Source organism: Alligator sinensis, unplaced genomic scaffold, assembly GCF_000455745.1.
Source record: "Alligator sinensis unplaced genomic scaffold, ASM45574v1 scaffold870_1, whole genome shotgun sequence".
NCBI lineage: Eukaryota > Metazoa > Chordata > Crocodylia > Alligatoridae > Alligator > Alligator sinensis.
The window spans coordinates 864,344-890,833 of record NW_005842326.1 but is presented as its reverse complement, the minus strand read 5'-3'; positions in this window follow the sequence as shown (position 1 = coordinate 890,833).

The following is a 26,490-nucleotide window of genomic DNA, read 5'->3' as shown; positions in this document are numbered from 1 at the left end:
AAAAAATAATCCCGACGCTCACTGGCTTGTGGGAGAGCCCCCCCATGCAGCGTGGGGCAGTGGGGGGCAGGGGGATCGCCCCCACACCTGGCAAGAGCCGGTGAGTGCATGGTTTTGTTTGGTTTTTTTTAAGAGCTGAGACGCTGGGGTCTAGCAAGGCAGCCATGTGGGTGGGGACAGGGCCTGTTTGAGTTGGAGATTTGGCGATTCAGCGATGGCCAAATATCAGAATCAGATTCGCCTAAAGCGATTCAGGACAGTGATTCGAATCACCAAATTGAATCACTGTCCCCCGAATCGACCGAATCCAAATCCAAAGCAAATACTAGCTGCTACACATGGACCTAATATATATATACATATAGTATGAGCTACCCTGCCTTCTTGACTTTAGCCTAACATGGCTAACTTTCTCTCTCTAATCTTATACAGAGCCAGAGAATGGCTATATGCTAATTTAAAACCAATACTTCTTGATAAAAGCTACAGTCTCTATTACTAGCAACCACAGATGAGTTAGCTGTTAACTAGAATGCTGCTGGATGTGAAAAAAGGTCAAGCTAATATGTCTGCTAGCAGAATCCTTAAAGAGTCCTGAAAAAAACTGAGATGCTGCCATTCTTCTCAAGCAGTGACAGTACATATTATGCCACCATGGAAAGACTGAGTCATTATCCCAGGAACAAGTGTAGAGGGAAATGAGTTCCTATGTGTATGCTAAAGTATGGAGATGTACATTTTAAGTTGGAACTTTATATTTTTGAATAAATATAACAGAAGGAAAGTCTGTACAAGGAAAGCTACTAATGGTACTGCTTTAGAGCTTTAGTTACTGCTCAGTTGTAGCAATAGAGGGCTCTTGAATGAAGTCCTCTCTGGGGCGTACATGTTGGGACTGATTCTTCAGTCAATTAAGGCCACTTTGTACAGTGTAAGTAGCACAAAGCTGCTTTTAATCATGTGGTGACAGCCAGGAGAGAAATTATTTGCTGTTGGTGTGGACCGCTCCTCCACGTCCCCTGGCAACTGCTCCAGTATTACCAGCATAAAGAGAAGGCAAGGTCATAGGCGGGGTAAGATAGAGAGGGATGGGGGGAGTTATGGGGGGGTGCATGGCAGAGCAGAGCCCCAGTCCTCCAGGGATGTCAGAGAAGAAGCTAATTTAGTGATGTGCTCTGGGGCTGCCCCTCTGCATTACTGTTTGCATTTTGATGGATGGTTATGAATCAGAGAGTCTGTTTGTATTCCTTGTGGCCTCCTCCCATTCACTCAGAGATAGGTTAGCATAGAGAAGCAAGACCCTTATCTTCTGGATTCAAACATAAAGGTGTATAGGAGTCTGGGCACTGGCAAATATAAGAAGTTAAGCAATAGATTTCTAGCTTGGAAACCAATCAGTCTATTTCTGAAGTGGGTTTTTAACCACTAATCCTTAATAGGAAACTCACTCAACATTTCCATGTGGATGCATTTCCAATATTCAACCCTACTCTCTTGTACTTGGCCAGAATTAATCCAGAATGACTTGTGAAAGAAAAAAGAACCAGGATTTAAGTTATACAAGATTATACAGATAATAGCTTCTTTGGTATTTGGTAATGAAAAAGTCTGTGGCATAAATCGTAAGCATTATCCACATCTAATACAGCCCGATGATTGCAAGAGAGATAAAAGCTTTGATAAATGTCATGTTATTTATAAACTTGATAGGCACAGTTAGGAGTTCTCTAATTAAAGATTTAGTGCTCTTAGTTTCAGGCCATTTTCCTTTCTCTCCTAGGATGCAAATACCCATATAAAGACAAATATCTCTGCACAGTTTAAATTTAACTTAGCTTCAGAATTGGGTTAGTGGTCCCTGTAATAGAGTTACTTACATTCACATTCTCAATTATTCCACCTCCCAGTCAAATAGCCTTGTAGAGCAAGAGCTATCTCTGTTGATCAAAGAGAAATAATATATTCATAGGGGTGGGCAAATAATAGAAACAACTAACACAATAAATTGTTTCTATCAGTAGCAGAGTCTAGGTACTTTCAGAACATATTATTTTAAAAGGACATCACTGAAATGTTGTTGTTATACTAGAAAGGAAGGATGATCACATATTTTAGATACAAGTTGGAACAGAGAGGATACACTAAATTCCTTGCCCCATCACATTTTTATATGTATCGTAAACAAATAATTTAATCTCTGTTGTCTAGTTTCCCATTTTGAAAATGGGGATGATAATACTTTCCTTTTCCTGCATTTGTCTGCCTTGTCTTGTTAAACTGTAAATTCTTTGGGCTAGGAATTGCCTCTTGCAATATTTCTGTTAAAAATGTTACATTATTTGTTCGCTTATTACATGAATGTTTATTTCAGACCGATGGTCTAGAGATTAAGGATTAAATCCTATTTCATCTTTGCATATCTAAATGCCTCTGTGTGCACTGTGCAGCAGATCAGGGACAGAAGAAAGAACACAGTAGTAGACAGGGTAGGGGGAAGAAAGCAGAGCAGCAGATCAGGCAGGGGAAGAGGATCAGAGTGGCATTTTGGGAGGTTGCTGGGCGTAACTTGTGAAACCCCTGCCAAAATGCTTGGACTCCACTGACACACTCCTAACAAGGTAACTGCTAGCACTAACGCACAGCTTAGATTTTATTTCTGTTGATAGCAGAATATCATGATGCAGGTAAGCATGTACCTGCTGGAAGTAAAAAGTACCCCAAGGCACTTGCACAGGAGACAGGAGACTCACGTTCGAAGTTCCACTGACCCATGCCTCTCCTACTTTCCATAAATTGCTCTAACCACCAAACAAGACTGGGCACTTGGCAGCCCTCTTGAAGCTGATCCACTGGGCAGTGAGGAGGGAAAGATATGTGAGACCAGGAGTAGATACAAACTAGAGAGAAAGTAACTCAGTGTGATGAATGCTCCCCTGGAAGACAGGAATTTTGATTCCCACTCTTATAGCTTTCCCACACCTTTCATTTAATATTTTTTTAGATAAACAGCAGTGGGATTATTTCTGTCTTTTGGGGTCCAAGTCCAACAGCCAGGACCCTCTCCTTGCCAAGCCAATATCCCTGTTCCTTCCTCCCATATGTTATATATTTGCCCTATATAACTTTCCTGGACTCAGACAAGGTTAGTGGCTGAAATCTCAAAAGGACAATTTACAAGATGATAGTGCCAGCTCAGCATGTGCCCAAACCAGAACAGGAAAATAAGCTCTGTTTGATTTTGGATCAACATGGATTCAAACTTGCACACACCACTTCAGGTCTAAAGCCAACTCTTTACTATTATGCACCCTGAAACCTAGGAAATCCAGATTTAAGACTCCTATTTTTTTCATTTCCCATTGTAACAGGAATGTAGTTTCAACCTCCCCTCAGTCAAGGCAAAAAGTTACACTAGCACCTGGCAGTTAAAATTCTCCAGATTCATTAACAGAAACAAAAGAGGATAGTAATTCAAAGGGAGAAAAGCAACAAATCTGGCGTTCCCACTGAGCTATACAAGGTTTTGTAATAAATACACTGCCAAGAAGGTATCCAGATTGCTAATCAAAATAAATCTGTGGATTACACAGTTCAACAATGTTGTAAAGGAAATATAAGTGTATTAAGTTCAAAGCCCATATTAAAACAACATTTTCTGCTTCAGATTCATTGTTCCTTGATTTAACAGGACACCACTGAAACAGCTTTCCAATTCTAGCCTGTTGTGCTAAAACGTTAGAAAATATAGAGGACTCATATTAGGACCAGAAACAATTCTATATGGTTCTTGATCTAGCCCTGGTTGTGGGACTGATATCATCCCTCCTTTCAATTACAGGACCTCCTGCCCTCACACCTTGATTGACCAGAGTTAGTAAGAAAGCGTTTATGTTGAGAAGGGAATGAGTTACCTAGTAGTTAGAGTACTTGCCTGCAACTCAGGAGACTTGCGTTGAGTTCACTGATCTGCTATGGCTCTCCCGTGTGACCTGGAGCTAGTCAAACAGGGCTAGATCCAAGAAAAGAGTTAAGTGTTGCAATGCAGAACTTCTGGATGCTTGGGACCATTTCTTCTACACGCACAGACACGTATGAACTCCCAGCTATGTTAATGTGGAAGGAGCATGGCTGTAAGCTACAGCACTTGCCTAAAAGGGAAGCAAGGCTGTGTCATGATTTCTAGTCCCTGCTCCTAGTTCAGCTTGTGAAGATTACATTAAACTACCAGTGGATAAAAAACAGACATTCTCGCACAGTTGTTAGACATGTAAGCTATACAACAACATTTTACCTCACTTCACATAACAGCCCAACCCATGCTATCTTGTCTACATTCCTTATACAGCTGCACTTTTGACTTGTGTCACTAAGGTTAACCTATTGGGTAAGCATAGAAACGTTTCCTTCCTGTCATGGAGGCATCTTACATCCATTTATGCTCCATTATGATTCAACTTCACCATGAACAAACAGAAATGCTGTGTAAACCCTTGAAATTGTAGATGACCCAAGGCCAGGATTAGCAATTATTTTACACTGAGCTGACATCACGATAATGGTACCCGCTTTTGCCCAACAACCTGCCCAGCTGTGGCAGGTCCAGGTACGAGATCCACCTCCCCTGGAGATTTGAACCCAGCATCTCCCACATCACAGGGTGACAACCAGGCCACTGTCAAAACAAGACTAGTTCCTGTTGAAACTAAGGCATAATATACTGTTTGAGAAGCCTTGTAGTGACAGTCCCCATTATAGTATTATTTCACACAGGAAAAGCCCTTTAGAAGACATGATCCAGAATCCTCAGCAGGAAGGAGGATGTCCCAATAATTGCAGAGAAGAAAAAAAATCCTGGTGGATTGGTAGGAGCAAACCTTAGGTTTCTGACTTTCCTTTCAGAAAGTGAGAATCCCCACGTGTATAACAATCAACATTCTCCAATCTTCTGTTGGCAAAGATCAAAATTCCCCTTTGAAATTAATGTAGATCCACATACCTCTAGGGTAACCAAGGAGCCTTCTGTGGAAGTGTCCAAATGCCTGTCTTTGACATGAATGATAGAGCAGAGTTGTTCTGCAGATGAAGCAGAATACCCCTCCAAACACATGCTAAGATACATTCTGGCTCCCTGCTGTAAAGTATAGGAGGATTACATGTTTACACAGGCAAAGCAGAATGCCTCCCTGACCCTGCCCATGTAAGCAAAGACTTAGCCCAGGACTGTGTGATAGATTTCTAATGGGCTTAGCCCCTAATGTCTGCCTAAATCCAGCTTTAGCTTTCTCAGGGTATGTTTGCACTGAGAAGGCAGTGAGCTCCTTGTGCCATTGAGGGTGCATCTACATGAGATGCTGACTACTCTGTAGCCAAAAAATACTGTGTAGTACTGCATCACAGCATGCAAAGTGTCAATATGCTACTGTGCAGTATTATTAGGCTACTGAGCAGTAACGTCACCTAAAAGGTGCTTGCCAGTGCTACTGTGCAGTAACTTGGGTTACTATGCATTTATTTAGTACTTGCTATGGCAAGTACTAAATAAATGTGCAATAACAACTACACAGTAGCATTTTGTGTAGATGTACCCTGAAAGAATAAGCCTATGGTTCAATACGTTTTCCTATTCTGAAGACATTTCTCAATCTGAAATATAAAACAAAACCACAGATTCAGCGCGCCCTCCAGCTATGTTCACTGCGTTTGGATCCCTCTGACCTGCTATGAGCTTTATTTTGTTCTTACCTCTTGCTCTTCTTTTGCTTCTTCCTCTTTGATTTTCATAAGTTTCCATCACTCCCATTTTTTCCCCAATGATAGAAACTTAAAATACCCTTCCATGCAACAATTTCACTAGGCTGTCATGCGTACATGTTATGATACCACCTAGAAACCCACAATCAGTGTCATCTATATAACAGTTTATACCTGCTTACAATAAGTTCATCTACATCCATTATAGAGGCATAACTATTACAACAGATAATCGATAGCAGCAAGGACAAATGAATTGAATACAAAGCTTTGTTATGAATACAAATATAAATGACACATCAGAAAACTGGAAACTAAATGAAAGAAGACAAGAGGAGACAATGAGTAACACCTGTTCCATCAGTTTTACTCATGCTTCCCTGGTGATGACCTCAGAATCGATAGTTTCAATAGTAAATATAGAAGTGTTTCTCTGTCTCCACAAACAAGCTCTTTGTGTCTGGATCCAGACTGTGCCATGACAAGAAAGGTAAAACCTGCCAACATATCTTTACCACCCCCACAATAACCACACCCCACAACAGAATCATCAGCCCTCCTTTAGAAGAAATATGTAGGAGAAACCAAACAACAACTGTGCACCAGAATGAACACACACTGAAAATCTATCAAAGACAAGAATAGCTAATTACACCTATGGACACATTTCTCACAAGAAAACCATTCTCTCCAATCTCTCAGTTCTAATCCTCAAAGGGAATTTACTTAACACCTTTCGGAGATGAGCCAATAAACTTCACTTCATAAGTCTACTAGATACAAATAGTCATGGACTAAATATAGACATTGGATTTATGACACATTATAACCTGGCTAACACCTTATACCTCAGGTAACCTGTCTACTATTTACCAGCTATATTCTTATCACCATGTCTACATCCCCCCACCTATACCCCCCCACCACACACACACCTGTTTCTCACCCATTGATGGCATTTTCACTGACTGGCATTCTCACATGTAGACTGGCCTCTTGTTTCTATTCTATTCCATCCAGGAAGAGCACGGACCAACTGGAGATGCTTCCTTAGCCTGACGAAAGGTGTTTGTACCTGAAAGCTTGCAAAGAAGATTATTCTCCAACTATTTAGTTGGTCTAATAAAAGATATTGGATTTACCCAAAGAACCTTGCCTGCAATTGGATGCTTATCTTGCTGGGATCCTATGACCCCAGCTAACGTCCTGCCCTTCGGGCGGGGGGCTGGACTCGATGATCTTCCGAGGTCCCTTCCAGCCTTAATGTCTATGAAGTCTATAATGTATTATGCCATCCTACCTATCCATTTACAGCTGGTTACATGGTCTTATGACAAAAGGTTTAACCAATCACTTGCCTATGCCAATTAAACCTTGCCATAGGTTCCAATTCTAAAGCTAAATAATACCAAGACTTATATTCACAAGTCTTTCATTCATATGATTTTGTTTCCAATATAGCTTCCTATATGCCTAACCCAGTGATTCTCAACCAGTATGCCATGGCATCCTGGGGTGCCATGAAATCTTTTTAAGGGTGTTGTAGGGTGCTGCTCAATGTTAGCCCTTTAGAAGTGGAAGCAACTAGACATGGAAACAACTACACATGATTCACAAGATAAAGCCAGAGATTTAGAACAAAAATTTATGGTATCAAAAACATTTTGACCTATTATGGTCAAAAAGTGAGTGAAAGCTAAGAGTTGGAAATTTCTGAGGGGTGCCTTGAGTCCAAAAAAGGGTTGCCTTAAGTCTAACAAATAGTGTCTTGAATCTATAAAGGTTCAAGCTAAAGTGAAAACTGGGAATCCTACTGTCCCAAATGACAAGAAGAAACTTTTGGAAAGGCAAAGCCTACCTTCCATACCCAGGTCCCCAACTTTATATGATTTATAATATAGCTATGTGTGTAGTTTGAAACATGTGGACTCCATGAAAAAAAAGTGAGAGAGAGCCTATAAAGGATTAGAAGTAAAAGCATACAGTACATTTCTCCATGTATTAATAAGGTCCAACAAGAGCCTCTGCATGGACATAAATTTGTCTATTTATGTGCAAGTTAAGCATGTTTCAGTAATTCCTATAAACTCATAAACTTCATTTATCCATGCAAACTAATCTTTTTCCTATAGACACCACTTTGTGAATGAACCCAATAGTAGGCAGGATTTTCCAACAAGAGCAAACATAATGTTTTGCTACCACAAACATTTTCAGGCTCAAAAATAATCACAGTATTTTTACTTCAATTTCAGATGAAATAGAATCTATGCCTTTTTCTATCAAGTAGAAATAAACCTTTAAAATTCAGATAAAGTATCATCAATCCATTGAATCATTTGCTTAGTCATAGCATTGTCTTTTCTTACCATTTGTGTATAAATGGGGGAAATTAATTGCTGCTGGCAACTTCAAAGTATTGCTATACTATACATTTAATCATTTAGCTAGCCATGCTCCCTAACTAATGTTCCAAGATTTTGTGAAGAGGTAATAAGTTCAAAGTAGTATGAAACATAAAGCAGGGCTCCAGAACGAGTTGAAAGGATTTTCTTTAAATGCATAAGAGCTTTCAAACTCATTGTACAAAACTGTGTAGGAATCTTGGCCAGAACTAAAAGAAGACTCTTACTCCCATATTTGAATGAATTACCAGATCTGCTTAGATACTGGATGCCCTTCTGAACCTGAACAATCTGTTTCCAAGAAATAAAAAGTATAGAAAAAAGGTCTAATTGATTCTGATATATGTCAGAAGTTGTGCTTGTGACACATTAATAAACCTGATGAATGACATGTAAGATTAATATGAGGTCTCATAACTCTGGCTGGTAAGTGTCATAATGTAATTAACATCATAGGATCAAAACTGTTGATGCTAACCTATGAGTTTTTAAATGAATGCTTATGTGCCTTCCTTGGCAATTATATACAAATGCATGTATTTTCTGCAAAACATTATGCAAGAAAAAAGTTCACATAAGCTGTGCACGCTAAATAATGCCATTTTGGGTTCCAAGAATTCTGAGTGTTCTGAAGATGTGGCATTTTATTAAGAATAGGTGCAATGAGATGTGAGCTGCTCCTGCAATCAGCAAATAGGACATGAGCAATCCATAAAAAAGCCTCATATGTTTTTTACAGAGATGTAATGCTCAATATAAATTTCATTGCAGTTGAAAATAGTCTTTCTATTGCTTTCAGATTAGAGGGATTTACATGGCGAGCTTAATGCTATATAAAGTCTTCAGTCCATATCCAAAATGAAAAAAAGATTAAGGCTCACATTTTAAAAAGTTCACACACAAAACCGTGCACGCATGAGTTTTATGCTGTAAACATTGAATTTGCATGTATAAAATAAGGATTTGTAAATGCATATACTTTTGTATGTCAGTCCTAAGCTAAATATGTGTGCACTGTAAGATTATTGACTGTTTTTCATGACTTCCAATAAGCAATATTGTTGTTTATTGGGTGAAGCATTAGATTAAAACAGGGGTTTTCAACCTTCTTTAATAAGTGTACCCCAAGCAGCCGGATGCGGAGTGGGGGGGCGGGGAAAGAGGTGGTGCATAGCCAGATGCAGAGCGGGGTGGTGGGTGGCGGCAGTGTGCAATCTTTCCTCTCCCCACTTGTCCAGCTGGCCAGGGCAGGGTGCCTGTGCAGCCTGTAGAGAAGTGCCACTGCCCTCGCCTGTCCCCGACTCTGCTCCCAGGGGGGCAATGGCACGGGGTGATGGGTAGTAGCGCTCCATCTCTGGCCACCTGTATGTACCCCCTAGACCCTTCCTAAGTACCCCCAGGGGTACACAGACCTTCCCCCCCCCCTTTTAAACAATCAGGTTTAAACAACTGGGTTTAAAATTTTTGAGTTAGGGCTGTAAATCTTATTCTCTCATTAACTTCCTATGTACTCTTTGGAAAGTCACTTAGCTTCTCTGATTCTAAACTGTAAGAGGGAGATAAAGATATTTTTCTGCATTGGAGAGCATTACAAGTAGTGTCAACCAAAAGTATTTGTAAAATTTAGCTATTAGTAAATTGTAGTAGTTCAGTGTCAAATATGGCTCTTGAGGCCATAATTAATTGCAGGTAATAAACTGAATTCAGAGAACAAATTAATGCCCCACCCAACTTGCATCTTTTTAACATACTCTTCACTAAATTATCTGGGCTCCAGCTTAAATCTAATGACCAAAACTTGGGTTGCTGCCCATCCCAAGTAACAGTACTGCTCAGTGAGAGGATGCACAGGGAAAGTAACCTAGATATCTGGCTCTAGATGTCAACAACCCTTTTCCAACCTGACCTGACCATGGTGCATGAAGTGTGGGCTCTGCATCAAACAAAGAATATTCTCCCCTGTATAACCTCTCTAAAGTCTAGAATCCTTGCATAGCTGAACAGCACCTGTTCTTCTGCCAGGAGCCATCTGTAGCTGTAAAGGAAAAAGAATAATTTACCTTCAGTGTTTAGCTCAGGTATCCCTAATGGAAGGTGAATAATCCCCCTTTAATCCCTTTAAAGCAGCACCCTATTACTTATTAAACAACCATCAGGAGCTAAAGGAAATTCTCTTTTCCCTTGGCTCAAATGGCTCAGTTCATTTTGTTTTAAATCAAGAAATAAATCTCAAGCTAAAACGTTCTCCATATAAATCTGCAGAAGATCATCTGAGATAGACAGCTCAGCATATGTTTATAGTTGAGAATCTGGCAGCCAGAAGATGTAGCAACTGATGGTCAAGATGTTCTGGTTCAGAGCTGGAAAGTAAATAATTCCTGAGAGGAAGGATTCTGCAGTTCTGGGCAGCTGATCCGGTAATAAAATAAATAAGCAATAAAATCCACTTCCTGTTTTGAGAGTTCACATTTCATACTGGCAAAATTCACCTATTAAATTCAATTTCATGCTTCCATAAATAAACCTGGCACCTTTTTAAACACTTTTCCATCTGTTTTACAACTAGAAGTGTATTATTTAATGCACTCTTGGGATTCACACCAATGGGAAAAGGACTACTTGTGTAGAACACAACATTTTAGTTGGAGAGAGTACAGAAAAATAATCACAAGCTTCCCAAAATACTTAAACAATTGAAACAGGACTCTGATGTAATCCTTTTTTATCAGGGAGAAGGGGGTGGGAAATCTTTTTTATTTCTTCTCTGTGTAAATTACTTTTGATCACCATGAAAATCATTTTTAATCAAAGCATGGGTATCTCCCCCTTTTTTTGTTTAGGAATTAAAATAATTCTCCTTTCCATAACAAATATCTCATACAGGGCTAATAGCATGAAGGGCCAAATCATCTAAATAATTCCCAGGATGTCAGCTAACCAGACTCTGTTTTTGAAGAGAATAGTAATCCCTAAAAAACTATGCTTAATTGTTTAGAGCAATTTGCATTCAGAGACCTTAACATGCTTTAGAAATGGAGTAATGCTTTTGCAGATGGAGGGTAGGTAAGAACTAAAACATGAAGTGGCTTGTTCAACATCACTCATTATGCCAGTGGCAGATCTTAAAGTAGAAGTTAAGATTCCTGAGTTCCAGTCCAATAACCACTGGTTGTAAGAGATCATGAATATTTGGACCAGGGGGTCAGTTTTTTATTTATCTACCAAAATGTATGTAGGTAAGTGCCATTCAGATTTTACAGGGCTTCTCCCAACTGCTCTCAAATCTGAGCTGAAATTCATTTTGAAGGGGAGAGTGTATATTACATTCATGAGCATTCCCATCTGATCATTGGCCTTTCTGCTGTTATTTCTAGTAAATAGTGTGAAAAATCACAACTTGGATTCTGACAGTGGGGACAAAGATGGGATAGACAAAAACCCAGTTCTCTTTCACCTTCCCAGTCTTCTACAGAGACACTCCCCTCAAAGCACAACCCAACCATCTGCTGAGCTGACGTGTGTCTACATGTGGGCTGCAAAAACTCAGTGCACCGTATATCTTACTAGGAAGGAGCGTGCGGAGAGTTTGTGTGACAGTATTGAAAGAATGTGGTGTTGTGTTTTATAGATGTGCAATAAGAAAAGATTGGCAGAGGTGAAAGAGAAGTGCTGAAGGTGTTGCAGAAAACTTAATTTAAAAAGTGACCTTATACAAAAGCAAGGAGCTGCCCTGGAAAAATAGGTGGGGAGAATAACAGAGGAGGTATGGTCTAATTAAGTGAATCTGTGCCACATGCTCTTCTCTAGCATATACTTCAGAGCAAGGGTGGGCAAAACGCGGCCCTTGGCCAGATGCGGACCGCCAGGACATTCTATCCAGTTCACAGGGTCCCTAAAAAATTTTGAAATTAGTATTTATCTTCCCCCGGCTGCCTTTCATGTGGCCCTCAATGGCTTGCCAATACTCAGTAAGTGGCCCTCCACCCTAAATAATTGCCCACCCCTGCTATAGATCTTTTACTAACACCTTTGACACACATGTCATGAAAAGGCAGATCCAATAAGAGCCACTTCACTGGGGCAATGAACAGGCATGAGATATGTTACAGCAAATAAGGAGCTGTGTAGTGCAAAGAAATGTGTCATCACATAGGAAATGCCAAGGCCAACCAGGCAAGACAGTCCATATATTGCCTTTAGTTCATATCCAATGGGCTTAAAAATGTAATCATATGTTGGGTTACTTAGCAGAGAAGTTTGATCCAAAGGACATCTGTTAGGGAAGGACTAATGCAATTGATATGGAGATCAAATGCTTTACAGCAAAAGACATTTACCTTGATAGCAACTAAAACATGATCCATGTTATAGCAAATAAATAACTTCCCCCACCTCGCATCTGCAAGTAATCCTGTAAGAAATGCACAATAGGAATGGTCCTAGGCACACAAATTGTATCATGATGATAACAAGGCTTCTTTGAAGACCATCAGAAGAATGCTTTTGTAAAGAAACTACAGGCCTGTTCTTGTCAGGACTGGTTGCTGGTTACTGGTTAGTGCTATAACTAACCATCAGTATCTGTACACTGATGACTAGTTTTAGAGATGCTTTTCTCTTGAAGCATAAAAATCTTGTTTCCTGTTTTGTTTTCAGTTATTACTGCTATGTTTTTATGTTAAAAAAAGAGGATAGGTCACATTTAATCCATTGACTCTGTGTGCGCATATATGAATAAAACTAAAGGCAGTCAGAGACCCACCAAAAAGGCTAATGTGTCCAACAAAATACATGAATGGATAGTCAAGTTTAACATATGCTGTGGACATTCCCATTCATCGAGGGCCCTAATCCAACTATAGAATTTGAATGGTTTGGTCAGACATCTGCAATGATGACTCTTACGGTTTCAGATATAATGTATTTTTCTGGCATGCTGAGTCCAGATTATGTTCTTGTTGCTGTACTATATGATATTTTTTAGCTTCAGGATGATTATATGGTATTATATTTCTGATTTGGCTTTAACCTAGAGGAATGCATCTTCACTTTTTCAAATGTCATTCCTTAAGGACAATAAACATTAATGTAACTTTGTTTTATGTAATTTAATCACCCTCTTGTTATTCCTACCTCTTCACACCTTATCTATTATCAACAAGCCCTAGTGGGCACCTGTAACTAGCAATGGGTTACTATTAAAAGGCCTGTTGGTTGGGTTTGGTTCCGAGAAGCAACAAACAATGTAGTTGCCTATATGGAGATTATTTGGAATTTTGAATTTAATCACTGTCTTCCGAGCTTCTCTAGTTTCCCTTTTCTTATTTTTCCTTGCCATTCAGGGACCACAAAGAGTCCAGCATTGCCCTCAAAGCTTCTGAACTTTCTCTTGAGATTTCTAATAGGAAAATCTCTCTGTGTTTTCTGCATTTGTTTTATAATCACAGAATCATAGAAAATTAGGGTTGGAAGAGGCCCCAGGAGGTCATCTAGTCTAACCCCCTGGTCAAAGCAGGACCACCCCAACTACATAATCCCAGCCAAAGCTTTGTCTAGCGGGGCCTTAAAAACCTCTAAAGATGGAGCTTCTACCACCTCTCTGGGTAACCTGTTCCAGCATTTTACTACCCTCCTAGTAAGAAAATTCTTCCTAATACCTAACCTAAACTTCCCTCCTGCAACTTGAGACCATTGCTTCTTGTTCTCTTATCTGCCACCACTGAGAACAGAGCTCCATCCTCTTTCAAACCCCCTTCATGTAGCTGAAGACTGCTATTAAATCCTCTCCCAGTCTTCTTTTCTCCAGAAAAGTCTGGTTCTAGCCTCTTTTGAACCCTGCTTCACGTATGTGAAGGCTGCTATTAAACCCCTCTTAGTCTTCTCTTTTCTAAACTAAATAAGCCCAGTTCCCTCAGTCTTTCCTCATATGTCATGTCCCCCAGCCCCCTCACCATTTTTGTTGCCCTACACTAGACTCTCTCCAATTTGTCCATATCCCTTCTGTAGTTCGGGGTCCAAAACTGAACACAGTACATCAGATGTGGCCTCACCAGTGCTGAATAGAGAGGAATAATCACTTCCCTCCATCTGCTGGCAACACACCTGCCAATGCAGCCCATTATGCTGTTAGTTTTCTTTGCAACAAGTGCACACTGCTGGCTCATATTCATCTTATTGTCCGCTATAACCCCAGGTCCTTTTCTGCAGAGCTGTTCCCCAGCCAGTCAGCCCCCAGCCTGTACCCTGGGTGCATGGGATTGTTCCCTCCTTAGTGCAGGACTTTGCATTTGTCCTTGTTGAACCTCATGTGATTTCTTTTGGCCCAATCTTTTTAATAATCATTTTGATATCTTTTTGATAATCCCAAGAGCAGCTCAGGGGGTTATATCATCTTTCTGGGATTCATCTGATTTTCATAATAAAATATGTTGGCGCTTCCTCGAAGGTACTGGTAATATAAAAGTTTGTTTTTCATTTATTACTCTGGAGCTCACTATATTTCTTACTTCCTTTTAAGGGATTATATACAATAGTCCAGACAAAAAAATAAGTTAAATTTGTAGAGTCAAGTACTCAATCCTTTGTAAACACTCAGGGCATCCTTCTTCAGTCCACTTATGTGTTTGCTTTTTGATACAGACTTTAATTGCATGATCCTGTATGGGACTTCATCCCAAGAGGATCAATTGGTAGCAGCTTCCACACAAGTTAGGAGAGTTGAGGCTGGTAAGACACCTCTCCTTGCCCCTCACCACTTTCCAGTGGTTGATATAATTTCCACTCTCCCCGCAACCCACCATTGCTTAGGCTCTGAAAGACCTTGCTGTACTTTTGACTGAGTGCTCAGAAGTCCATAGGTCAGGCCAAAGGGGTCTTAAGTTTAGACACCCAGAAAATGAAGAACACAACATCAATGCCATCCTACAGAAAGCTTCATTTCAATGACTTAAGTAGCATCACACAGGATTCCTGTGATGCTAATTAAGAAACCTAGACTAGAAAATTATCCAATTCCCTAGGGCAGCATTCAGCTGCCTTAATCTTGTGACCATCCTTTCTTTTCTTACATTCTTGACTTATTTCCTATGTGCTTTCCAACTTCTGTAATAATGGAGCAGGTATGGTTCCACAGAAATGTTTGTCATCAGTCCCTGGATTCAACAGTTCATTGTCCCACAGACAATCACCTCCTTCACTATGCAGCCCGAATTTGTGCTCTGAGCAGGTCTGTCTTCTGTATTGAAAGAGGCATAGATAGAAAATAAAATAGTATGTTGACTTCTTTCTGGGTGATCAGTAGGGTTTGGACCCTTGGTTCCAGAACACAGGTCTCTGTCACTGTAGCTAATGGAGTAAGTGGTGGCAGTAGTAGACTGTCATCCTCTGAAGTGATATACACTCTGCTTCTGGGTTTCATAGGTGTCTGCTAACTTCAGAAGAGACTAGCATCCTGTATTCCAGACTATGCAAGCGGTATGCTCTGATGATCACATAGGATCATAGAAACGTCAGACTGAAAGGAACTTCTGGAGGTCATCTAGTGCAACTGCCTGCCTGAGGTGGGATCCTAGCTAAACCATCCCAACCAAATCCTTGTCTAACCTGTTATTAAAACCACCCTGGCAACCCTGTTACACAACCACAAAACACAGCATCCTAACCTGGCACAGATAAAACAGGGGGATAATAGTGGTCCGGTGTCCTCCCTCTGCAAGGTTTGTTAAAATGTGTGTGAGAGATTCAAGGAGAGGGCTACTCCATCTACTACAAAGGAAAACAAAAACACCCATAGTCCTTACCAGGCTTGCCATGGGATAAAATTTCTTCCTGACCCTAACTGTGTCAATCAGTCTGACCCAAGCAAAGCAGCAAGACCCTCTATCCATGAACCTCCAGGTTTTAGTCCTAGCAGGAGTACTGGCAAACTAGTCAAAATCTGCAGCATTGGCTGTAGACAACACCCAGTGCTTCTGCCAAAGGCAAACCCCACCCCCGCTGACACATTTAGCAACAGGAGGGGAAAAAATAAACTTTTGGACCCCTGTGGCATCCAACAAAGCTCAGAAGAAGGGGAAGTATCCATAATAGAGCATAGAAATAGCTATTGCTAGATCAGTAATTAGCCAACCTCTTCTTGAACACCTTACTGTTCTAAAAGTTAAAACATTTTTCCTGATATCTGATCTAAACTTACTTTGCTACAATGGCTTTCAAGCCATTGGTCTGCACCCTACTCTCAGCAGCTAGAGAGAAAAGGCCTTCTCCCTCATTGTTATGGCAGTCCTTCAGATGTTTGAAGACTGCTATCATGTCCCCTCTTAAATGCCTCTTCCATAAGCTGAACATGCCTGATTCCTTCAACCTTTCCTCATATGATTTTTCTTCCAAGCCCCTTATCATTTTTGTTGCCTATCTCTGGACCCTCTCTTGTTTGCATCCTTATAAATGTGGAATTCAAAACTGTACTCCATACTTTAGATGAGGTCTAATCAGTTCAGAGTCAAGGGGCACTGTCATCTCTTGTGTCTTGCACTTAATGCTTCTATTTTTTCCAGCCGAAAACTGCATTTGTCTTTTGGGTGGCTGCATCACACTGCAGACTCATGTTGAGTCTGTGATCCACCAGGACTCCTAGATCCTTTTCTGTAGTGCTGTCATCCAGCCAGGTGTCACCCATCTTGTATATGTATTCTTGATTATTCTTCCTGAGATGAAGCACCTTTTTGCCCATTTTTCTAAGCTTGATTCCTCCTTCCACACTTCTGGCTCCTTATTGTCAGCCAGTCCCAGACTTCTCTTCTTACTACTCCAGTCCCAACCTCACTAGGCTTCTTATCTCAACCTCCAACCTACCCCTCAACCTTATTATTGTTCCCTTTGCATTAGAGTCAGAGTTTCTTCTTAGATACTGTGAAAGGATCAATGACAGCATTGACAAAATAGTGTCTCTGCTTTTATTTCCAGGTCTTGACCCACCCTATCTCAGAGAACGAATTATGGAATGATCCTTGCAGCTCTGACCTGAAGTACACTTACTTGTTCTTTGGTAGTAGTGTACTCAGGAACTGTTCATATATAGGAGCTGGGCAGGGAGGGGTGGGAGTTGATGGAGCATGCTCTATCCCCTCAAAGCACGTGCCAACTGTGATTTACTTTCAAAAGCTTACAACAATGCTAAATTTTGATGGATTGTTCATAGCAAAATGGTGCATTCCTGACAAACAGGCCTCCCCCATCCCTTTCAAAATGTTAGGTCCAAAGCAGGGACACATTATAGCTTCTTAGATACAAAGCTATCCCCAAATTTTAAAATGGTACAACATATTTTCCCCACTTCAACAACATTATCAGATCCAGATGCAGTCTGTCAGATACAGATCCCCAGCACAGAAAAGTTCATCCCATGTAGTTCAAGAACAGCAAAGTTATAAACTGAAAACACAGGGTCTTATAATGGGAAGTGTAGAGGATTAATATTAATAATAGTATTAATACTAGTCCTGTCTATGACTTCTACAGCCTGGAATTAAAATGAAATTGCCCTATGGCTGTCTAGAGATTGATTATATAATTTCTATAAAACAGAAAATAAAAGACCCTATTTCAGTGGTAGAAAAACAGGAGCTGAGCACTGAAAAAGAGCATGGGAGAGAATCTTAGAGAAACAACAAAAGTAAAAACTGAAGGAAGATGGACATAAAGAACTAGCTGCTACGTAAAAGTACATAGACATTTAGAAGAAAACATATAAATCAGGAAATCAGGATGCAGAGCCAGAGCCCCATAGTCAGAGAGGCACCAAACACACACATATGCACACACACACACACACACGTGTAAGCAACCTGCATTAACAGCAGCACTCTCCCACTTCTCCACCTCACACTTCCCTGGCCAATCCCCACTAAGCACCATGACAGGCAGAAGGAGTGGTGCCCGACCTGGACTGCCCCATACCTCCAGGTGCTGCTCAAGAGGATCTGAGCTAGGCACGTGCGAGCGGGGTGGTGCCTACTCCAGTCCACCAGCCTTGCTCCCAAACAACAGCAGCATTGCCTGGCCCCCTGCCTGTCTGGTGCACCATGCCACTCTACTTCCCTGCTGGACGGTGCCCTGTGCCCCTGCCCACTTGCCTCTGCCTAAAGCAGCAGCGCCGATTGGGGGAGAGGGGAACACCAAAAGAAGAAAACCAAAAGTCTTCAAAAGAGTTTCTCTGGGCCTGAAGAAGGGTGTTTGTGCCCCAAAACTTGTAAAGAACAATTTTTCCAACAATTTACTTGGTCTAATAAAAGATATCACATCTACCCAAAGAAACTTTTCTGCCTATGTCCTTAGACCAACATGACTACAACCTTTCCTATGGGAATAAAATAGGATTAAAATCCTATTAAAATCTTTCCAGTACCAAATGGCTAAAGACTTAGAATGACAACCTTTCCCATAGGAAAAAGGAAAGATTTTATTCCTATTTTATTCCCATAGGAAAGGGAATAAAATAGGATTAAAATCCTATTTTCCTATTTTATTCCCTTTCTTATGGGAATAAAATAGGAATAAAATCTTTCCTTTTTCCTATGGGAAAGGTTGTCATTCTAAGTCTTTAGCCATTTGGTACTGGAAAGATAAGATAGCAATAAACCTTAAGGCAACATTTTAAACATGTCTAATGCCAACTGAAGAGCTAATAAGCCAGTATCTATTAGGCTGGCAGAAGTGTGTCAGGGTGCTCAAGCAGATCAATAAAATGCAATGTGAGAAGCATAGCAGGAGGATGAACTAAGTACAGGAGCCTAAATAACATGAAACTGTGTTTAAAAATGTGTTAGTAATTATGTTGTATAAGAATAACTTCCACTGGCACAGAATGTGTTGCCATTCCACTGAGTAGTACCTAAGTCTACAAATATTTCCACTGATGTCAGTAGAGCTTTTGATAGCAACATAAGTCACAATATGAACCCAGGAACCAAAATCTGTCCCTTTCAACATTACTGTGTATATTACTGTGTATACTCAGGTGATCATGAGCTCCAATTGCATAAAACTTTTGTTAAAAATGAAAGCTATTAAAAGTTCCCCCCCAATTTTTGGCTCTCTTTTTATGAGGCTGTGAGGAAGAAAAGTGAATGGCAGATTTGGAGTGATATCAGTGTATATTATACTGGGGTACCATGTTTACTTGGAGCTATGCAATGAACTTTTAAAAAGTGTATAAGAGGAAGGAATGGGAGAGAGGAAATAAGAAAAGGGAAGGAGAAAATGCAGAACAACAACTTAGGCTGTCAGGAAAGTCGCAGCCTCGCTACAGTAACAAAATGTATTACTATTCTGATAATCCACAATAGAATCATTGGGTACACAACAGGATAACAAACCTAAAAAGGGGCACGGGACCCTAAAAAGTCTGAGAATCGCTAACCTAAATCATGATGTTTGGAGACAAATTTTAAGAGTAGCTAAATACAAAGTTAGCTTTCTTTTGTTAGTATATGAAAGAGTAGAACTCAGTGAATCATCATGAGTTGATGAGAAAGAAGAAAGAGAGAGAGTTAAAGGAAAAAGAAATCCAGTCCAAGAGTCAGAATTCAGTTGGCGTAAGGTTGGCATGTAAAAGTTTTGAAGTCGCTAGAGAAATTTGGACAGGATGTTACACTTCTATTGTTCCTCTGAGCTAGTGTGATATCAGGAGTCTGGTATTTGAATATTGCCTATATGCTACAGCTTTCAAACACTGAACATACTGAGTTGAGTACATGGTCATGAGAGAATTCTAGTAATCAATAGAAAAAAAAAAGTGAACCCTTTTACTGACGTTTTATTATCCTTATGGGGCAAGTAGAAGCACAGTCAAGCAATAATTCTTATAGTTCTCTTATGGAAAGCACTACTTAACCATATTATAAATAAGGGAATTTTAAGTCACATTAGAATTAGACATAATCCTAAAGGGATTTATTCTGATCTTTCTTATACCACTTTTGTTATGCTGTAATTCCTTCAGAGGATTTTTTCCTGATATATAATGGTGTAAATGAGAGCAAGATAAAAACCTAATAGCTTTTAACTTGGAGTTAGCAAAATGATGTCATACTAATAATATATTTTATACACTGAAATATTGTCATTCCCCTGTCCAGCATGCCTCCAGAAGTGACTGGGCACAGCTACATGTGCATTAATGGACTTCTGCTACTGCACATTAAGTTTAGTATCTCTAATGTGAGGTACCAAATTGTAACAGGTAACCGTTCTGGGCCGAGCTAAATTGTGACCCGTGCACCTATTCCTGAGGCAACCACCTGCCTTCTCGCCTGCCACGCCTTGTTGTTAATTAATTAGTTGATGTTAATTAGCGGGAGGCTGCCATTGTACTGCCCCATTGCCAGGGGGCGCTATCTGCGGCTCCTATCCTCCCCAATACCGCAGCCCAAGCCTCGCAGATGGAATATCTATTATGTTTCGGCCTTTTTCCCCAATCAGGCCCCGATTTGGGCCTTCTCCAGCATCGTCGCCCTCTCTCGGGGCCTTCTTAAGTGCTGCCTCCTTTTCTGGGGCCTTCTCTGCACTGCTGCCCTCTCCTCGGGCCTTCTTAAGTGCTGCCCCTTTCCTCTGGGGCCTTCTCCGCACTGCTGCCCTCTCCTTGGGCCTTTGTAAGTGCTGCCCCCTCTCTGGGGCTCACCACGCCCACGCTAGGGTCTCTCAGTAATGCCCCCTCTCTGGGCTCGCCACGCCCACACTGGGCTTCTCAATAACACCCCCTCTCTGGGGCTCGCCATGCCCACGCTTGGGCTTCTCAAATCCCCTCTATGGGGCTAGGGCCTATGCACCCCGTGTGCTGCACCCGCTGGCGCTGGGTTCCTCACGCTACTGTGGGTCCCCTATGAGGCCTCCTCCAACTCCTAATAGCCTCATCCAAACCACCGGTTTAAACAACAACAAAACACAAGCCCCTGGGCTGTAACATAAATTGGAGCCACCTGGCTAAAACAATACTGCTCAAGCCTCTGAGAGCTGTCGCTGCAGTCAGGCTTCTCCTCACCTCCTGCCTTAGGGAGCTCCTGCCTCTCTGGCTGCTGGCAGGGAACTGCCTCTGGCCTCAGCTCCTGGGCTTTATAAGGGCCAGGCCCTGGTCAGCTGACCTTCCCTGGTTGCCCTGGCAACCCACAGCTGTGCTCCTTAGTCACTGCTAGGGCTCATTCCCTAGCAGTTTTCCCCTCTTCAGGCACAGAGCACCTGAGTGCTCTGTGACATAAATAAATGCGCTTTAGGTTGCCCTAATGCACAGTAGTGAAAGTGCATGATTTTTTACGTGATGCTTAATGCACACTAACCCATTCTATTGCACATTAGCGTATTAGCACGGTTTTTTATGTACTGCTTTAATGCACAGTAGAATAGGCGCCCCCTATTAATGAAGAATCAGCAGAATACTACATTTCAAAATGAGGGACCCCTTTTAGTTATGCATTAACCCTTTTGGCTACAGTGATATGTTTAGCCTATTAACCACCATGACCCCCCAAGTACTTTTCAGAGTTACTGATTCCCAGTATAATGTACCCTATAAACCTAGTTTACTTCCTTTGTTTCTAGATGTGGGATCTTGTATTTGGCTGTACTGAAGCACATACCAGTTGACAGAAATGAATTTACTAAGAGCTCCAGATTGTTTGGCATCATTTACCTCTCCTCTGTGTTATTTATCCCTCTTCAAATCATTTTGGTTATCAAACAGACTTCAGTAATGATTTAATATTTTCTTTGAAGTTACAGAATCCTAGAGTTAAAAGAATGTCAAGGGCCACCTAGTCCAACTTCCTGAACAGATGGAGGATGCACTACTTCACAACAAATGCCTATCCAGTCTCTTCTTGAAATTCTCCAGTGAGGAGATTCCACAACTTCCCTAGGTAACTTGGTCCACTGTTGTTAATAAAAGAGTTAAATGGCATAGGATTAAGAACTGATCTTTGCAAGAGCTAAGTAGTAATACCTCTACCCAGTGATGACTTCCTTTTTTACAATTAAATTTTGAGGACCAGCAGTTAGCCAGGTTTTCAGTACTTTCTTTTATTTTAATTTTTTTCATCCATGTAGAATTAAAAAAGCACCATACACAAGCACTACACTTCTTGCAAACTATTTACAACTATAATAAGCCAAATCTATACATAATTCATCTCACTCATTCCACCAGCCAGCACCTCATATCAATCCTCATTATGCCCTGTACACTGACCACTCCATTAATCTCTCTCTACCTCTCTTCAAAGGCTAGGAAAAATCAGTGGGATTCTGAAAATCAACAAATCCAGGCTACTGTGGACTTGAGCTTAGAGGGTTTGAGGCCACTTAGTAAAGTAGATCTGTTACTTTCAGCTGTTCTTTCTAGATGACCAAGAAATTGACCCCAGCTATGACTGTGACATCAATTACAACTCTGACTATGAAGGTGATCAAGTATTGGAATAGGGTACCAATATAGAAACTGTGGCGTGTCCATCCTGGAAATCTTCAAGAGCAGGTTAGACAGATACTTGGCTGGGATGGTTTACTCAGAGATGCTCCTGTCTTTAGTAGGGGTCTGGACTAGATGACTTCATGGGCTAGGTACAGACATTCAAAAAGCCCAAGGCAGAATTGACCTAAGTTACATGGTTTTCTGTACGTGATGTAGTTTAGATCGGTAGCAAACAGAACATGCATTTGCCCATTGATGGTGAGGGCAAATCTTAAAGCAGGTTCTCCTAATCTTAGACCAGGTTCCAGGTTCCATTTTTAAACCAGTCTATGTGCGCCAAACTTCTGTTCCCTTCTCGGTATAGACTGGTTTTGTGTGTCAAACTTCAGTTCCGTTACAGGTATAGATTGCTTTTCAATCACTTATACCAGTAAAAGTGTAATGGCTGTGCACAAGCATGAGATCCCTTCCAGCTCTGCTTTCCTAAGATGATATAAATGTGGCATTATATGAAAGGGAGGTGGAGAGAGATAAATGGCTATACCTAGATCATTTATACCTTTGTGTATAAACAGCAATGTATTCACTTTTTTTAACAGAAGCTCGCAGGTAACAGTGCAGGTCCTGAACCACTGTGTTTAAAAGAAATCCTACTTACTAAGCAGCTATCAATAACTGCTATAATAGCTTCTGATTTAGTTTAAGTGGGTAAAAGGGAAAGAAGCTTCAAAAAAGGCCATGAGATCATATTGTTTTTGTGCCACATGTAAATAATCTGGAAGATGTATATTTTGGTGTTAGATGTGCAGGTAATTTTATACTCCAAGGGAGCATCTATATGTGCATTTAAGTGTGACTAAATTTACTGCATGATAAGCTAATGCGCAGGTAGTGATTTTTGGCAGGTATTGACACGTGCAGGGACTTGGCACTAAATCTAGGGACCTCCAGCCCTGCCATTTGCCTATGGCCACCAGGGGGAGCACCAGCTTCTGGTCACATGGCTGCCAGAAGTTGGCAGCCATGTTGAAGCCAGACCCAGCTGCCACCACTTGACAGTCATCTTGGAAACACAACCCAGCCCCTTCCCTGGCCAGGAGTCAAGTGCCCATGTGGCAGTTCTATCCTGGCCCACCCTGCCTTCCCACATCATGGCTGCTCCAGCTCCTGCCCCGGATGACCAGTGCCCCATATCCCGGCTGGCCATAGTGATGGCCCTGCTAGTCCCAGTAGTCCCCCCCACCCTCAGGCCCAAGGAGAGCCACACACCCACCACTGGGGGCCAGGGAAACAAGTGCAGGAGGCCCTGGCCAAACCCCTCTTCCTTCACTCCCTGCTCCAGTCTACCTGTTCCAACACCTCCAGAACAACTCTCAGGCTGGACACATGATTGAAACAAAAATACTTTATTCCCTCACCCCCACCTCTCCACCCATCAAGAAACACAGCCCCCCCCTCCCCACTCAACCAACAGAGCTGCTCCACCACCCTCCCCTCCCATCAACAATAAGAAACCGAATTACAATATGAAAACTATTTACAATATCTCTGGTTTTTGATCCCAGAGTGGGGGACTATGGCAGGCGGTGCTAGGGGACAGAGCCCAGGGCAGGTACCAAGCACCCCAGCCTTGGGCCATTCTCCTGTGAGTCCAGAGGCTGCAGCAACCCCAGTGGGCAGCAGCCTCATGCTGCCTGGGGTGGCGCACTCTGAGGACAGGCAGTTCCCCCTCTGGCTGCTCCAGTACAGCTCCAGCATCCCTGTGAGGTACAACCAGGTCCTTGGGTGACAGATGTGAGGGAAGGTGATATGGTTGGGCCCAAGTGGGTGATGATAGGTCTGGGGCAGGGGCCAGGAAAGGGTATCTAGCAGACAGGAGGTTCTGGAGGACCTCCTCCCAGTCCAAGGTGTGAGCCTGCTGTGGGCCAGTGGGAAGAACCCAGGGGCCCTGCAGGGCTATGGGCGGGGGTTGGGCAGTAGGGGGCATGGACACAGCCACCAGGCCCAGGAGGGTGTCCAGAGCCTGATGGTTTTCATCCTCAGCCCACTCTGCCTGGGCCTGAAGGGCCATCTGGTGCTAGAGTAACTTGAGGCGCTCCTGCTTCATGGCCTCCATTCATGCCCAGTGGTCCCAATGCACCCAGTCCCATGCCTACTGCTTGGAAATGTCCTATGCCTGCCAGGCCTCCTCCCATTCCTCCTGCTCCTCTGCCACCACCACCAGCCACTGGAGCAGGAAAGTCCAGGCCACTGTGCGCCACTGGCACAGCCAGTGCACCCAGGTGGCTCCAGCAGTGGGTGGTGATGATCTGGAGTCCACATCCCCACTGGTGGGCTCTCCCCTGTGTCCAGATGTTGGTCCTGCAGAAGGAAGAGACAAAGCCTTTTGTGAAAGTTTGCAACATTTCACATAGAAGATGCTCTGCACCAGGGGCTGTGTGCTGCCTGGCCTCATATCAGGGTTGGCCATCCATGGGTTCCCAGGGACCATGGTAAGCCTTCTGGGCAGGCCCAGGCAGCTTCCACCTGAGACCCCCTGTCCCTGCTTACTCCTCTGGGGCCAGTGGCTGCTGGGTTCTGCTGCAGACAGTCTGCCTCCCCTTCCCCTTTCCCAGGCCAGAACAGGCCAGGCTGCTGGCAGCACCTACTTCTCTAGACCCCACTTTCCCCCTCTGCCATTTTAGGCCACCCTCTCTGCTGCACTTCCACCCAGTCCATGGTGCCTGTGCTTGGGGCACACAGGGCTCCTGGGCAACTGAGGTGAGGAGCTGGCTGTGCCCCTGCTCCTGGCCTCCCCACTGGGGGACTCTCCAGGGAGAAACCCTGGCACCAGTTCTCCCTCACCCCATGCCACCACTCCACCCTGAGCATACCCCTGTTGCATGTGCATGATGAGCTGTTTGTGTAGGCTGAGGGGTGCCCAAGCCCTGCACCCTGCTGCTGATGATCCTCCTGGTACCCTGGGCAAACCTGCAGTCCTGATGCAGGACCCTGAGCTATGATGGTGCAGGGGGAAATCCTGGCTTGGCCCACAACCTCCACTGCTATGTGTCCCTGTCCCCCGCTGCTGTGGAGGACATGGGCATCGATGCCTTCCCTGGAATGTGAGAGGCCTGTGCCCACCTAGCTGTGGGGACACAGGCTGCTGAATAAAGTTATAAACTCTGTCCTACCTCTGCTTGCTGTGGGGGAAGAACCCAGGGCCAAGGGAGCGTGGACAAGCTAAGCTGAGAGCATGGGCTGGGGCCGGGCCAGAGGCAGAGGCCAGGACCAGGGACAGATGAAGGGCAATGACTTGGGTGTGGGTAGGGCAGCCACTATCCAGGGTTCCCCAAAATGCCACTGGATGCAGCAGCTGGGGAGGAGGGTGGGTGGGGTGGTAAAGGCCTGAGGTCCTCTCCAATATTGATATGTCACCAGAGGGGTCAGGGAGGGGCAAGGCCTCAGGCAGGTTGCCCCTGCTGGTGACACTCACAGGGGTACGGCCTGGATCCCAGGGCACCAAAATATGGGTCAGCTTCCAGATGAAGGCCATGGTCTTGTGGGCATGACTGGTCTGACAATTGTAATCAGTCACGGCCAACCACTGTGCCCGCAAGGCCTTGACTTTAATGTGACACTGCCGTGCTGACCAGAGTGCCTTCACTACAGCATGTCATCCAACAGGGCCTCATAAACATGGGCGTTTGAGTGCCACAAGGTTGCCAACCTCCTCCTGGGTCCATTTTGGGACCCAGGTGGCTGGCATGGATATGCACATATGGGTGGGGCCAGGGCTCACCTGGGAGGATGGTGAGGACATGATGTCCCATGCCAGCTTTCTGGGACCCTGTGCAGCTGTCCTTGTGATGCCAGTCCTGGACATCTACTAGC